The sequence below is a fragment of the Gymnoscopelus braueri genome, assembly GCF_963280865.1.
Source record: "Gymnoscopelus braueri genome assembly, chromosome: 12".
Classification (NCBI taxonomy): Eukaryota; Metazoa; Chordata; class Actinopteri; order Myctophiformes; family Myctophidae; genus Gymnoscopelus; species Gymnoscopelus braueri.
The window spans coordinates 50,781,707-50,794,206 of NC_137614.1; the positions used below are offsets into that span (position 1 = coordinate 50,781,707).

The 12,500-nt window shown below is 42.3% G+C and overlaps 1 protein-coding gene across 1 annotated transcript in view; it reads left to right on the plus strand.

Annotated features, from left to right (window-relative positions):
- The first annotated feature begins 5,298 nt into the window (after nucleotides 1-5,298).
- The window catches only part of plxna3 (plexin A3), a 182,182-nt gene continuing 174,980 nt past the window's right edge, over nucleotides 5,299-12,500 (plus strand). The window contains exon 1 of the mRNA XM_080445057.1: nucleotides 5,299-5,515. The gene's annotated coding sequence lies outside the window, so the exon portion shown is untranslated. The remainder of the gene's footprint in view (nucleotides 5,516-12,500) is intronic.

Here is a 12,500-nt window from a genome sequence, read left to right on the forward strand (position 1 = left end):
ACTTAAAGTATCAAAAGTGAAAGTACTAAATAATTGAAAATAGCAGATCTACAAGCTACGAGCTTGTAGATCGGCTATTTTCAAATAGACTATGTATAAAATAGGGCTGTATGTTTTATAATGTAATAATTTATATCTGAAAAGTAACTAGTATAAGTTTTCAAATAAATGTAGTGGAGTAAAAGTACAATATTTGCTTCTGAGATGTAGTGGAATAGAAGTAAAAGTATTGGAAATTGGAAATACTCAAGTAAAGTACAAATACCTCAAAATTGTACTTAAGTAAATGTACTTAGTTACTTCACACCACTGCTAACATCTATAGTGATATTAGTTATATCACTGCTATACTAGGCTACTAACTAGTTAGTTTGTATTTCAGTAAACTAAAATGTCCCCCCCCACCCCCATTCTATTTTTTGTTACATTACATTACATTACATTACATTACAGTCATTTAGTAGACGCTTTTATCCAAAGCGACTTACAATAAGTGCATTCAACATAGGTAGGGAACGAAAACTACTAATCACCAGAAGTCTTAAGTGCATTATCTGCAAAAACAAGCAACCAAGAGTATACCTAGCGCTAAGGTAAAAGTGCAATATATCAGCTACCTATTTCCTTAAACAGATGAGACAAAATAGCTAAATCAAATGAGCATGAGCTAAAACAAATAAGTGAATCGACTAAACAAGATCCAATAAACAATCCAATACTCCAATAAACAATACAGCAATAGAAAACAAGCGTTCGTACAACTAGTTAACAACAAGTAGGTCAGGCAGAGAGGAAGGGTAGTGTTTCCTGAAGAGGTGAGTTTTCAGCCTGCGGCGAAATATGGGCAGTGACTCTGCTGTCCTAACATCAGTGGGAAGTTCATTCCACCACTGTGGGGCCAGAACAGAAAAGAGTCGTGACCGTGTGGATCGGCCAGAAGGACCCTTGAGTGACGAGGCAATCAGTCGCTTTTGTTACTTTGTTAGTTTCAGTTAACTATAATCGCCCTGTCAGGCAGTTGTCTGGCCTTTGTTTCCCCAGTCTGTGTGTGCATTCATTTTCCAGATCTGATTTGAAAAATTGTGCTGTGAGTGTGGAGGATGTTTACTTGATACATGTTACATATGGTTAGTTTCTTGAAGAGATGCTTGTGAGTGAGCTGTGTAATCTGCTTGTGAAATAATTTGAGTGCAAGGTTTCTGAAGATAAATCCTGTGCAGTTTAGTATAATGAGTACTTTGCCCAGATGTTGTAGGTAATGTGAGGTAAAACCATAGTGTAATACAATTTCACTGATGTATTGCCTTTTGTCAAGCATGTGATTACGTTTGCTTAGAATGCCAGTGTTTCGTGGCACTTTAGATCTCTTTAATGTAAGGATTCCAGCGTAATTTGTTATCAACTGACTATGTCTAGGAATCTAGTTGACGAGGTTGAGCTAATTGAGGAATTGTCAGTCTTTTCCTCACTTTTCCTCTGATTTATTTTGTTTAACTAGGATTAAATATAATATTACAACAACAATTTGTATACATTTTGAACCAAAAGGTAGATTATTTACAGTTGTTATGAGCTATACGGAAGATCACAATAATCAGTCTAATGTGCCATAAGTATGTTTCTCTCAGCAAGAGAGGAGAGGAGAGGAGAGGAGAGGAGAGGAGAGGAAGAAAAATAAGGAAAAATACGATAAGAGGGGAACAGATGAGATGAAAGGAGGAGAGGACTAGACCCTCAAGTGGCTTCAATTAAGAAAATTACAGAGGGAGAGAAATAAAAAGAGGAGAGAGAGAGAGAGAGAGAGAGAGAGAGAGAGAGAGAGAGAGAGAGAGAGAGAGAGAGAGAGAGAGAGAGAGAGAGAGAGAGAGAGAGAGACCTAACTGTCTAACTATGTCCTGATTACAGGGATCCAGTGGAACCATTGAACCAACACAGTCATGCTAACCCAGACCCAACCCAACCCAGCCCGACCCAACCCAGACCAGACCAGAGCTATAGCCAGGGAGGGTTATTTTAGGCACACATCGGCTGGAAGAAGTTATTTTACTTACAGAAGAAAATGACATTTCCTTTGCTTTTTATTTATACTGACAGTTTATGAAACTGCTCTGAGTGAGACAGTGTAGGAGAGACAGACAGCAGGACAGCCCTGAGTGAGACAGTGTAGGAGAGACAGACAGTAGGACAGCTTTGAGTGAGACAGTGTAGGAGAGACAGACAGTAGGACAGCTCTGAGTGAGACAGTGTAGGAGAGACAGACAGTAGGACAGCTCTGAGTGAGACAGTGTAGGAGAGACAGACAGACAGGAGGAAAGCTGAGAGGGAGACCAGCCTAGGAGAGATTTACTATGGGACAGCTGATAGGTAGTGAGGAAGACATTATATGGCTGCTTGCCTGCTTATATCTAACCTTTATATTTTACCATCACTTATCACAATCATCACTTCTACAATACATTATGATATTTGACAGCTTGTAAGAGCCTAGATGTCTCCACTATAGGCCTAATAGCTATTGTTTTGATACAGCCTATGTTGTCTTCTTACATAAGACCTACAGTTAGTATGTCTTAAAATGGACTCCAAATGAACTGAACTTGGGTTCATACCCAAAATGCAGACCTACAAGAGTTTGTAGATCGGGTATTTTCGGCATTGCACACCGATGTGCAATGGAGCATGAATTGAGAAGTGAAGTTGAGAAAAAAATTCTTCGAAGCCGATCCTGTCCTGACAAAATGTATCTGCCTGGATCATTTATTGTTCACTAAAATCCATGAGCATAAACTTTGCTCATTTGAAATCAGGATTAGATATTAATAAGATGTCCTGCAAAAGTATGGTATAATTACTTTCTTTCTATAGAAACTTTATGTCTATCCTATCAGGACCTCTAGTACAGCTGGCTTTATATCCTACCAGGGCCTCTAGTGCTGCTGGTTTTATATCCTACCAGGGCCTCTAGTGCTGCTGGTTTTATATCCTACCAGGGCCTCTAGTGCTGCTGGTTTTATATCCTACCAGGGCCTCTAGTGCTGCTGGTTTTATATCCTACCAGGGCCTCTAGTGCTGCTGGTTTTATATCCTACCAGGACCTCTAGTACTGCTGGTTTTATATCCTACCAGGACCTCTAGTGCTGCTGGTTTTATATCCTACCAGGACCTCTAGTGCTGCTGGTTTTATATCCTACCAGGACCTCTAGTACTGATGGTTTTATATCCTACCAGGACCTCTAGTACCGATGGTTTTATATCCTACCAGGACCTCTAGTACTGATGGTTTTATATCCTACCAGGACCTCTAGTACTGCTGGCTTTATATCCTACCAGGACCTCTAGTACTGCTGGTTTTATATCCTACCAGGACCTCTAGTACTGATGGTTTTATATCCTACCAGAACCTCTAGTACTGCTGGTTTTATATCCTACCAGGACCTCTAGTACTGCTGGCTTTTTATCCTGTCAGGACCTCTAGTACTGCTGGCTTTATATCCTGCCAGGACCTCTAGTACTGATGGTTTTATATCCTACCAGAACCTCTAGTACTGCTGGTTTTATATCCTACCAGGACCTCTAGTACTGCTGGTTTTATATCCTACCAGGACCTCTAGTACTGCTGGCTTTATATCCTACCAGGACCTCTAGTACTGCTGGTTTTATATCCTACCTGGACCTCTAGTACTGATGGTTTTATATCCTACCAGGACCTCTAGTACTGATGGTTTTATATCCTACCAGGACCTCTAAGCTCTAATACTGCAGGAAATGAGGAGTGTAACTTGTTCTATTGTAAAAAATAAAAAAAAAGCAATTATGGCCTCAAATATTTTAGCTAAAATGTAGGTGGCAATAGCAGTGTCACACTAACATTTCTGACTGTGGTTGACTGACACACGTGCAGACAGGCGGAAACCTTGTCTCTCCATATTTCACCTTTTTATACATTTTCGTACATTAATGCCCAACATCATCAAACAAGTGTCACACAAAAATAATGAAAAGGATTCAAATAGCAATAAAAAGAGGAAGGACTTTGGTCATGCAAGGTTTCCACCCAACACATACACCACGACAACAACTAAATTATTATTAGGGTAATTGCTTTTTTCTTAAACCCGCTCCCCAGTTCTTGACAACTAATGAGTTTGTGTGTGATAAATGTAATGGTTTATACAGTGATACGCTGTGTTTAATACAGATATATGGCGTCACTATAAACTCTAAAGGGATTATTTCTCCTCATAAACTTTCTGGCCGTATTAACGAGATGAAGAAACATTAATTGGAGAAATATGTCTTTATTCAAACGTGTGAAAACAACACAGCTTTCATTTCTTTACTGGCTCATGAAACTAATCACTCGCTTTTCCTCTCCTCTGTTCTGCCTGTCTACATGTCTCTCTCTCTCTCTGTCCTCCCACTCTCCCACTCTCTCTTCATCTCTCCCCCCTCTCCTCCTCTTTCTCCCACTCTTCCCTATCTACCTCCCTCTCTCTTTCTCACCCCCCTCCTCTCTCTCTCTCCTCCCACTCTCCCCTCTCCCTTCATTTCTCCCTCTCTCTCTCCCCCTCTCATCCTGTCTCTTTCTCACTCTCTCCCCTCTCCCTCTCTCTCCCCCTCTCATCCTCTCTCTCGCGCTCTCCCCCCTGTACCCCCCTCTCTCACTCTCTCTTCTAACTCTCCATCTATCTCCCTTTCTCACTCCCTCTCTTGCTCTATTCCTCTCTCCCAACTCTCTATCTTTCTCTCCATTTCTCTCTCTCCCCTCCCCCCTCCCCCCTCCCCCCCTCTCTCTTCCCCTCTGTCTCCCCCTCTCTCCACCTCTGTCTCCCCCTCTCTTCTTCCTCCCCCCCCCCCCCCCCCCCCCCCCTCTCTCTGTCTCCACATCTGTGTTGTGGACTGGAGAATAAACCACTATCTGAGGGCAGGCTGGTTGGACTGTACCAACTCCAACAGGGTTGGAGGACTCCAGTTAAAACAAAAGTAGAATAGAAACAAAGAACAAAACATCCTGATTCGGAAACCCCCATCAGACATTACAGACACTATCCTCTTCAATCAATCCGATGATTTCAAACAAAGAGAAACAACCAACTTAGCAAAAATGATCATCACTCCATCATTTCTCCCCTTGGAGCACACACACCCACCCCCACGTCTTCGTAGGATGGTACGGTCTGTAAAGTGGGCAGGTCTCTCACTCTCTCTCTCTCTCTCTCCCCCTCTCTCTCTCTCTCCCTCTCCTCAATAATATGTCTCTCTCTCAAATGGAGAGTCGTGCTTCTCCAGAGAAGCTGGTGCTGCTGCTGTGAATCCGCTCTGATAGAAACAGACACACAACAAGAAGAACTCTGGATGTTTTTGAGGAGGAACGACACTTGGATTATTTTAATGCTATTATCTCAGAGGGGCTTTTAATTGTTTTTTTTAATGCACGGAGGAGCAACGGATCAGAGCTTTAACAGACGTGCAGAGGAGTGGATGTTAAATAAAACGCAGGAGGTTCTGAACTCAGGTAAGAAGGAGAAGAGGGAGCTTTGCCTCAATGGCTTGCAGCTGAGCTCATGTTTCATGTCTGGGTGTTTTTTTTAAAACCCCTGCCTTTTGGATCAAGACGATCAGAGATGTATTTGATCGAGTGTTTGACTTTTACTTTATCGTATCGTAGATATAAAAATGTCCAAAATCGATACAAAAATACATCTATGATAGATAGAAAAACCCCTCTCTATCCTTTAGAGAGAGAAACGGGACTTGAGTTACAACAACTGCACTAGATCGGGAGGAATCGCCTTCTCTCTCCTCGGCTTTTCCACCCGTTCAGCCTGTATTTACAACCAAATCTCTTCGCCGGAAAAAAATAGCCGATCTACAAGCTCACACCGCGGTCTGCGAGGGACTTTGATACAATGTTGCGAGCGCGGCGGCCGCGCTCGCAACATTGTATCAAAGTCCCTCGCAGCGACGCGTTGTGAGCTTGTAGATTGGATATTTCCCCGGCTAATGTTCGCGTTCGCCCCCCCCCCCCCCCCCCCCAGAATATATATGGATGCTGTCTGTGTGGTGGTTGGGGTTCAAGTCAGAGGTTTAAAGCGTTGCTGATCAGATCTGTGTTCTCCTGAAGGTTTGCTGCTTGAGATCTAATACAATTAATGTGATATTATTATCTGTCTGTCTGTCTGTCTGTCTGTCTGTCTGTCTGTCTGTCTGTCTGTCTGTCTGTCTGTCTGTCTGTCTGTCAGCCTGGAAAACGCCTTTTATTTCTCCTGCTCTTTGAAATCCAACGTGGAGAGAACAATCTGCTCTGTTTGGAGATCTAAGTGTTTCTTTTATTATTATCTCTGATCCATTTTTTAGACGCATAGAAAACGGAGCGTTTTGTAGCTGGAAACGTGTTTCTTTTTTTCGCGTGTGTGTGTGTGTGTGTGTGTGTGTGTGTGGGGGAGAGAGAGAGAGAGGGGGAGAGAGAGGTAGGTAGGCTACACACAGCGGCAAGACGCCGCCGGATCCATTTAGAACAAAGGGGTCTGGCAGATCTAAAAAACATTAAAGTGTTGATGTGTTAATGCATGGTCTCTCTTCCTGCTGGGGGCTGCATTAACGTTAAGAGACACATCCTGCGATACCAAGTCAAACAATACCATTACAACCACGATGGATGACATGACACCATGTTTATATATTGTGCACACCGGACAGACCCGGTGTGGTGGTAGGAGAGGAGGTGAACGTGGTGACTTGGAAATCGGCGTTTTATGCATCATGTGCGTGAAACATCACTTCTCCTCCTCCTCCTCCTCCTGTCCTTTTTTATGCCCGATCAATCAGTCGATCGATTATCTATAATACCGTCGATATTAGTCGATAAACCTATCTCTGTGAGTGCTGGGTTCTATTTGAAATTATTATTAATAATAATAATAAAGAAATACGTCATTATTTAAATCCATCCCCCTGGGTGGGTGTCTCCTGATAACATGAGATGGAGCTGATGGCCTGGTTTTTAAAAACCACTGATTCTCTCTTCATTCCAAGGACCCCCAGTTTGATAGCCTATGCCAGTGGGTTTCAACATTTTTCTTGCCAAGGACCCCTACATTGGTATAGGCCTACATTTGGCCGCGGACCCCCATCTGAAAATGTTTTGTGACAGGGACCCCCAGAAGCAAAGATTTGAGCTAAAAAAATTTGGCTTAAAAAAAAAATTACATTCAAAGATTTGCACACATTTTCAAGATTTTTCAAAACATAGCAGATCTACAAGCTCATAGGGCGGCACTATGAGCTTGTATATCTGCTATTTTTGAATGGCCAAAGCTAAGTGGTTTAAAATGATGCACGATGTTAACTAATTTAGCTGGGGACCCCCTGGTACCCCCCCCCAAAGGACCACTGGTGGTCCCCGGACCACTGGTTGAGAACCACTGGCCTATGCGTTAGTCCATGGACCCCCCCATTTGATACCAATTTATCTCTGGGACCCCCCCCCCCCCCCCCCCCCGATCTAACACACTGTAGAATCCTCAGTGTTAATTTAACTCTGAGAGTCTACAAACGGAACCAAATGGACCCAGAGTTACAGACCCAAAGGGGGTCCATCATTTGGTCGAGAGAAACATGTTGTTTTTAGACCACTTAGCTTTGGCTATTCAAAAATAGCAGATCTACAAGCTCACAGTGTGGCACCGAGTGCCGCGCTGTGAGCTTGTAGATCTGCTATTTTTGAAAAATCTTGAAAATGTGTGCATATCTTTGAATATATATATATATATATATATATATATATATATATATATTCTTAAAGCAAACATTTGTAACTCAAATCTTTTCTTCTGGGGGGTCCCTGGCACAAAGCATTTTCAGATGGGGGGGGGGGGGGTCCGCGGCCAAATGTGATTCAATTTAGGGGCATGAAAAAGGTTGTAAAGCGCTGTTTTAAATCATCCTTATAGATGAAAACACTGGATGGACGGGTGTCTGTTCTGTTGCATCCTATCCTAGTGTCCATTCATAAAGGCACAGGGAGGAGAGAGAGAGGAGTGGACGAGGGATCAATGCTGAGCATTGATCAGGTTAGGTATCAGTAACAGGCCGAATGGGTCTAGAGATCTGGAACACAACACAATAAGAGTATTATTGAGCTCCGGGCGGCGGGGAACGAGGAATTAGATTACACCGTCTGGGAGGCTCTCTGTCCTGGGCTAGCAGGGTGGATGTCTCTCCCCTGGTGACTGGCTGCAGGCTTCTCTCTCTCTCTCTCTCTCCTCCCCCCTCCTCTCTCTCCCTGTCTCCCCTTCTACCCAGCGTTGCCAGGTCTGCTTATTATTATTTCCCCCCAAGAGTTTATTTGAAAATAGCAGATCTACAAGCTCACAACGCGTCGCATCGCGACGCGTTGTGAGCTTGTAGATCGGCTATTTTCAAATGGTTGATGTATATGTTTAACGTGCTCATGTGGCCCATGATAGTCGCTTCTTTTGGGCTTGTTCTACTAGAACTGGTTGCTTGTTTCTCTCACAGAATCTGGCAACACTGCTTCTCCCCCCCCCTCTTTTCCTGTGGTCTCTCTCTTCCCTCTCTTCCCATTTTTTTCTTCCCCCCACCAGGCGACAAGACCAGGGCTATATGCGTGAAAAAAACAGTCTCTCTCTCTCTCACACTCACACACACACACACACACACACACACACACACACACACACACACACACACACACACACACACACACTCTTTCACTCTCACACAGTCAGAATCACGTGACCCTGGGGTGTGTGTGTGCTTTCATTTAATCAGAATGGTTCATCTTGGGGAGATCTAGCCTTTGATTCCAACCTTCATCACACAATGAAGCATAATGTAGTTTTCATCTTCATCAGCCATTACCTAATGATGATGCTGTTTCTGCAGTGTCCTCCATAACACTACACTACAGGGTGATGACATTATAATACATCACATATAACATAGTAATAAGGTATAAGGGTCCATTTGGTTACCAACTTTCCATCATTTAGCTGGGGACCACCTGGAACCCCCTCAAGGGGCACTGGTGGTCCCCGGACCACTGGTTGAGAACCACTGACATATAACATAGTAATAGTGAGCATCCATGGTGAGCCATAGTAACGTTCTATAAACATGGTGAATGTGATGCCCTGTACATTCAGATTGGATTTTGATTGGCTGTCAGTGTTGCTATCATTCAAACGAGGATATCGTTGTGATTGTGGACTCTGCTATCCACTTGAATCACAACCGTTTGTACAACGATATACCTGTATTTATCGTTGAAGTTATGGTACTTGGTGTGGACACACCCGCTTTAGTCTCTCGTTGCAAGAGACCATCGTAGATCTCTAAGCCTTTAGAGACTGAGTTGTGAGTCTAGTATAAGTATAATGTCTTAATCGGGGTAAACAGAAACCTGTGAAGATGGCTGCTTTTTGCCCCACGTTTAGATATTTTTGATCATGTCAACACGATGTTGTATTTCTTTAGGGTTTCACGATATTTTTCACCTGTGATATTTGAAAAACGTAGCTGATTTCATGCACCCGTTTTTTTGGGGGGTATTCTGCCATCATGGCACCTGTCGAGGAATTCTGTATCAATCAGTAATTGTTGAGGCAAATGGAGTCGGAGCCAATATAGGGTGAAGAAGAGGTTAAACTGATTTTAATGCTATATTAACGCATTAAGACCGGGATCGCATCTGTGTTTTTTATCACGATAATAACGGTTATCGTCCCATCCGTAGTCTGTTTGGTGGAGAGCTACCTTTACAAAAGAAGGGTGAAAGCGACTATAGAAAGGCGCTTGCTTGTGTCTCAGGACCAAGCTATACCCAAATCAATACATACCAGGCTCTCTGTGCCATGATGGCATCTTGACTTCACCATATTCAGATGGTCAGAAGAACATATAAACCAAAGGTGAACAAAATAATAACAATGTGTAATTGTTGAGGTGTAATTCTTCCACACCTCTGTCTTGTTAAAGAGATATTGTATCACAACAGACTTCCAGGTTAAAGATAAGATAACAAGACTTTCCTTGTATGTGTGTCTGACATTTTGATCTTCTCCCAGGTTAGTCCTAACCGCTATCAGGAACTTATTTTAACCCATTAAGACCTGGAACGCATCGGTGTCACTTTTAGATTTCTTTGGGCTATTCTAAAATAGCAGATCTACAAGCTCATAGTGCGGCACAGCTATTTAAAAAAAAATCATGAACATTTTGTGCAAATCGTTGAATACGTATTTTTTACATATTTTTTTATAAACTGAACATTTTTAACTCCGTTACAACTTCTGGGGGTCCCTGGAACAAAATATTTTGAGATGGGGGACCACGGCCAAATACAAATCATTTTGGGTGGTCCTTGACATGAACCACTGATATTATAGCAACATACCTTTAAAAAAAAACTGTTATTTAGAAGACGTTTGTAGAATCCCCTAGAACAGGGGTCTTCAACCTTTTCAGGCCAGGGACCCCCAAACTGATGGGGAGGTGGAGCAGGGACCCCCTACCTCGTAGGGTAGGGGGGGCTACCACATATATTGTATATTTATGTATACAATTGTGTTTTATATTGCCTGCTCCTATACGCACCAGCCCCAGTAGGTGTGCAAAACAAAAAATTCTCTACAAAATATGTATAAACATACCATGTTATTGTGCATTGTGCCTCCATTTATCTGTTTGCTATGGATTCATGTTATGTTTAAAGACAATTTGACATTTTGAGAAAAAAAACTTTTTATTTTCCAAACAAGAATATTGTTTAATCAAACAGCAATTTCGCGGACCCCCTGCAGTACCTCCGTGGACCCCCTAGGGGTCGCGGACCCCCTGTTGAAGACCTCTGCCCTAGAAGCAAAGATTTGAGTTAAAATGTTCGCTTTGAAAAATATATCTTCAAAGATGTGCACAAAAAAAAAAACATTTAAAAAAATAGCAGATATACCAGCTCATAAGTGCGGCACTCGGTGCCACGCTATGAGCTTGTAGATCTGCTATTTTTGAATAGCCAAAGAAATCTTAAAATGACACACATGCGTTCGCGGTCTTAATGGGTTAATGATTAAAAACGTTAATGTAACAAATCTGCATGTTATGCTATATTAAAATATAACTGTACATGTGCAGTGGTTGGAGGTGGTGGTCTCTATCTCTCTACTCCTCCATTGAGACATTAAAGACCCTGGTGTCAGGGTAGGAGGACACCCACTGGTTCGACACGTAGTAGTACTGCCTGAAGCTCTTAAGCACTCCCCTCTAGCCACGTGGGTATAGGTATTCCCTCTCTGGCAAAAAGTTGTGGTAGACTTTGCTCTCTCTCTCTCTTGGCCCACGTGGTAGACCAGGGTTCAGATCCCCAGGTATAGCACATGATGAAACTGATGGATTTCACTTTTAAAGGCTCTGTTTACATGGAAGGTAGAGGAGAGGAAAGTCTGCCTGCAGGCCGGCTGGAATTTCACCGTTTTTTTTTGTTAGGGGCAAAGGTACTTGGCCTTTGGCGTTGTAAATTCTTCTGAGGGCACAAAGGCCAAATGCCAGGGCAGGAAAGGCCATCAAATAAAACCATGATTTTAAGTCCACAGAAGAAGTCATTAATATGTCACCCCGGTGAACTCTTTAAGAAGCACTCGGCTCGCCTTCTGTTCTGTGATTTAAGTTTTTAATACATAGTATAACTATCAGTGAAATAAATATTTGACCCGTTAAGACTGGGAACGCATCTGTGTCATTTTCTTTTATTTCTTTGGGCTATTCAAAAATAGCAGATCTACAAGCTCATAGCGTGGCACCGTGTGAAGTGCAAATCTTTGAATATATATTTTATAAAGCGAGCATTTGTAACTCAAATCTTTGCTTCTGGGGGGTCCCTGGAACAAAATATTTGACAAATTTTATATATATTATATTTAATATTAAAAAATATACATATTCAAAGACTTGCACAAATATTCACGATTTTTCAAAAAATAGCAGATCTACAAGCTCATGCAGACATCTGCCATAGATGTGATGAGGAAATCGCATACGCTGAGATCTACAGTATGATTCTGCTAATATAGACGGACACACAGACACACACACACACACACACACACACACACACACACACACACACACACACACACACACACACACACACACAGGTCAAGGAGAATAACGTCCTCTAGAAAGGACACAGTAAAAGTATTAATTAATTCATGAATTAATTATTAGTATTAATTTAACCACATGAACCCTCTGCCGCAGCCGATGTCCGCCGCACTCGGTGCTGCGCTATGAGCTTGTAGATCTGCTGTTTTTGAATAGTCAAAGAAATCTTAAAATGACACAGAGACACTTCCCCGGTCTTATGGTTCAAAAAGCAGTTTATTTCACAAAAATAATGCATTTCTAACGACAAATTCACCCCATATTGTACAAACTGCTGAGTCAAAGGTTCATACGACGTGTTCACACACACGTGCTCCACC